We start from the raw sequence: 4,732 nt of genomic DNA on the forward strand, positions 1-4,732 counted from the left end.
TGCAGTCATTTAAAGGCTTGACTAAGTTTGAAGATCCACTTCCAGGGTGTCTGATTACATGCATGGCAAATCAGTGCTGACTATTAGCAGGTGGTCTCAATGCAATGTCACATGGACTTCTCCATTGGGCTGGTTGAGTATACTCCTAGCATGGCAGTTGATTTCTACCAAAGCAAGTGATCTAAAAGAACACAAGATGGAAGCCACATTGTCTTTTATTATATTGTCTCAGAAGTATCAGTTACAGAGGCCAACTGTATTTGGAATGAGAGGGGACTACCCAAGAGTTTAATACCAAGAAACAAAAATCACTGAAGGTCATCTTGGTGGGTAGCTACCACATTCCACCTTCTCTAACCCAATTATTCATGTCCCTCTCATATGAAAAAATAGTCACCCTCAAAAGTTTTAATCCATTACAGCACGAGCTCAAAGTACAAAACTTTATGTCGGGTCCAGATATGGGTAATTCTTCTTGGGTGTAGTTCTTTCATAAAAGCTCAAGTATTACTCCTTTCAATCTGAAGGCATGTGAACTAAAGTGACAAGTTATTAGTGTCTCCCATGTCAAACAGTATGGTGGCACAGGCAAAGGATAACTGTTATAGATGCCCCTGTTTAAAAGGATGGGGGAATGAGTACAACACACAGTCCACAGCAATTCTGAAATTCACCTGGACAAATTTTTAAAGTCCTTGATTGGAATTCATTGCTAATCCTGCACAGGAACAATTCTCCATATCTCTTGGTTCCACTATCTGGGCACTTGATTCTTTTCTTTGAGTTATTCTTCCTTTTTCAGAAAACACTATCATTGGTTTTGGTTGCATGATTTTCTTGGCCTATTTCATGCCTATAAATGTTTCCAAATCCATGGACTTATTTTCCTTTTTGCTATTTCTGGCCCATTAAGTCCAAGCTAGTGGTGTTTCCACCAATATAAGTATCTTTAAAACTTTGTGGATATTCCGTGAAAGTTCTTGGATTTACTCTACTAAGCAAAAGCCACATCCACAAATCTCATTGAAGTGATCCCTTTTCTACACTGGGCTTCCACTGATGCTGCTGGGGACAGCACACCTAAGAGTCACATAACCTTTATTATCTGATTAAAAGTATCTAAAGCATCACCTTGGATCCTTCTGAGATCTTTAAAAGGATTTTACAGGCACACTCTCAGTTTCATCTGTTAGACCAGGTTTTTCTCAAAGTGCCTTAAATTTGACCTCTGTCTGGAAGGCATTTGTTAATTTCAACATTCTGTGTCATTTGGAGAGGCTGAGAATGTTCAAATCCAATGATTTCTGGCTTCCCTCACTCAACTTTTTAAAAATAGTTCTGTTTTTTGCTTATTCTCACCTTTCACATTTTACTATAAGCAAAATGAAGAATCAATGAGGCACACAATACTTTGCCTGAAAATTCTTTTTAGCTAGATCACGTAGCTCATCTGGTATGTTTGCTACTTTCCATGTTACTGCAGGTACTAGTTTTGCTAAACTTTGTTTTTACATAAGGAAGATTTCCTTTCCTCCAATATTCAGCAAAATTTACCTCCCTTTCATTTTAAGTCCTCACCTGCAGTCTCCTAAAATGCCATTAGGTTTCTACTAACAAACACCTAAAGGCTCTTCAAGGTTTTCACCATTTTGTGTTCCATATACTGCCTAGTTCCAAAGCCATTACATTTTACGTTTTTGTTACAGAAGCACTCCAACTCCAGGCCTCAAAAATCTGTATTTGTTATTTGTCACTGCATGCAAATTAGTCCAGACTTAGTGGCATAAGACAATCAACAGTTACTATCTCCTACAGTTTATTTAGGGTGAAAAACCTGGGAGTGGCTTAATGATCATGGCTGTGACTCAGGGTCTCTCTCTTTTTTTTTATTTTCATAATTGAGATTTTATTGGTTGAGGATCAATACAGACATTTCAATTTGTAGACAATTCTTAACATATGTAATGAAATTTTAAAAAGCCATGTATTGTAATTATTTTTAAAAGTTATTCCAGTGACTTTCCAGCTTAAAATTTGGAAGCAAATTTTCCTTAAGAGGCTATCAAGTACCAGTATCTTCACATGTTTGTCAGCTGTTACATACAGCCCACCAGTTCACAACTGAATAGCACATACAAAAAATATGGAACGCTTCACGAATTTGCGTGTCATCCTTGCGCAGGGGCCATGCTAATCTTCTCTGTATCGTTCCAAGTTTTAGTATATGTGCTGCCGAAGCGAGCGCGACTCAGGGTCTCTCTTAAGGTTGAATACCAGAAGACAGCTAAGAATGCAGTTATCTGAAAGTTTGACTGGGCCTGGAAGATCTGCTTCCAACATAGCTTACTCAATTGGCTGCCAAGTTAGTACTGTTTTTTTGGCAATAGGCCTCAATTCCTGCCACATGATCTCTCCACTGGGCTACCTGAATGTCTTCATGACATGGCAGTTAGCTTCTCTGAGAAAGTGATCTGAGAGGGCAAGATGGAGGGTGAAATATCCTTTATGCCTGGCCTTGGAAAGCACACTCCATCCTTTCTGCACTCTTTTATTGGTTATACAGATTAGCCCTCTGCAATGTGGGAGAAAGCTATATAGGAGGGGAGAATACCAGGAGGTGAAATCACTGTGGAAATCTCTAAGCCTGGAGATCACTTTTCAGTTTTGGGAAAATCTCAGCCATTATGTCTTCAAACATTATTTCTGTACCATTCTCTTGCTCCTCCTTTTCTGGGACTCCAATACAAACATGTTATACAATATGCAATGCCTTTCCATTTTATTCCCTAGCCTCTTAAACTTTTCTAAATATTTTCTTTTTTCTCTTTGTATCTTATTCTTCTGATGTTTTTCTCTGACATATCTTAAAGTTTACTAGTTAATTTACTAATTATTTTCTTCTTTTGGATGACTCAAGTATTTTTATTTTATTTTCCCATTATTAGTTTATTATGCAGTCCTAGTATTTACATTATATATTCTTGACTTGTTAGAGTCCCTAAGAAATTAGTAATTTTATCTCTTCACAAACGATGAAAGAGCTTTACAAATTTTAAATCCATTTACCCCCCTAGTTTGTCCTACTGTCATAGATTTCATTTTATAAATATTTTAAGCCCAAGGCATTATTTTTGTCATTTGATAAAGTCAATATTCACTCTAATATACCCACATATTTACTCTTCCCAGCACTCTTTGTTTCTTTTTCTATTCTGTACTTCCACCTGGGACCATTTCTTTTCTCTTTGAAAAACTCCCTTTAATATTTCCCTTAGTGAAAATCTGCTGGCAATACATTCTTTCAACTTTTTTGCCTGAAAATATCATTATTTTGCTTTTTAATTTTTTTAATTGTGAAGAATTTCTTTGCCAGTTGTAGAATTCTAGCTTTATAGATAGTTTGTTTCAACAACTTAAAGATATTGCTCCATTGTTTTCTGACTTCCATTGATCCTATTGAAAAGTCATTTATCTGGCTTCCCTCACTCAACTGCCCATGTGAAAGAAACATGTCATTTTTCTCAGGTTGCTTTTACAATTTGCTTGTCTTTGACTATGCTGATCCCAAGTGTGATCGTCTGTATTTATCTTACCTGTGGTTCTTAGAGAGCTTTTCAAATCTGTGGTTTGATATATTTCACCAGTATAAAAATATTCTCAGCCAACATATTCTGAAATACTGCTACTATTCTATTCTCTCTCCTCCTATTCTGAGATTTATACACAAGTCAGAAGATGTCACCATGTTCTATATATTCTCGTCTTTGTTATGTATTTTCCATCCTTTTTTCTCTGTGCTTTAATCTTGATAATTTCTAGTCATATGTCTTCCAGTTAAAATATCCTGTTTCGATGTGTCAAATCTGCTATTAAACACATCAACTTACTTCTTAATTTTAGTTATAGATTATTTTCAATTCTAAAACTTCCATTTGACCTTTTAAATAGATTCCAAGTGTTAGCTGAAATTCTGTCTTTCCCTTTGTTCTATTGACTATCTTAATCATTGTTTTTAGAAACATTTTTTTCTTTTTTCTTTTTGATCAGCAATTAAACATGGATCATTATTATTTTAAAGTCTCTGCCTGCTAACTTCAATATCTGAATCACTGTGAGGATATTTCTACCATCTGTTTTAAATTTGTTTTTTCGTTATGTGGTCCTTCTTATAGCATGCCTCATTTTTACTGAATGTCAGACCTTGTGTATTAAAACTATAAAAGGTTTAAATAATGTTTTCTCCTTCCTAAGTCAGTTTTCTTCTGACAGATGGGACAGATTATCTTAATTCTATATAGGCCTGGTTTTAGGCTTTGTAAAAGATGATTCAGTTTTTTTTGTTTTGTTTTGTTTTTTGCCCTTACTCCTAGGATATGGCTTTCTGTGGTATCTTCTAAAAGTCTGTGGTGTTTATATAGTTTTTCCACCTTTGCCCATCTTTTTAACTTGAACCTCTGTGTCCCTATCACCCCAAAGCTGCTGAAATCCCTGTTCAGCTCTTTAGCCTCAAAGATGCTTCTTTATCTGGATTTCTTGAACTTTCATCTTGTGCATGTAAAGCTTAGCAACTGGCTAATATCTTGAGGGAAGATGACATGCAAGTTTTGGATATACTTTCCTTGATTTTCTCTGCTCTGATATTTTGTCTCTCAATTTCTATTTGTTTATCTCCTCAGCCCAGTGGCACTAGTGCTTTCTGTTTGAATCTATCTTGTCTAATCATCTATGTTAA

General features: G+C 35.8%; 1 non-coding gene across 1 annotated transcript; it reads right to left on the reverse strand.

The window, feature by feature from the left end:
* Positions 1 to 2,137: 2,137 nt before the first annotated feature.
* On the reverse strand, positions 2,138 to 2,245 carry LOC115834488. The gene has a single exon (XR_004029438.1). It is a non-coding gene; the product is annotated as a U6 spliceosomal RNA (small nuclear RNA).
* Between the last annotated feature and the right edge of the window lie 2,487 nt (positions 2,246 to 4,732).

The sequence above is a fragment of the Nomascus leucogenys genome, chromosome 3 (genome assembly GCF_006542625.1).
Source record: "Nomascus leucogenys isolate Asia chromosome 3, Asia_NLE_v1, whole genome shotgun sequence".
Lineage (NCBI taxonomy): Eukaryota > Metazoa > Chordata > Mammalia > Primates > Hylobatidae > Nomascus > Nomascus leucogenys.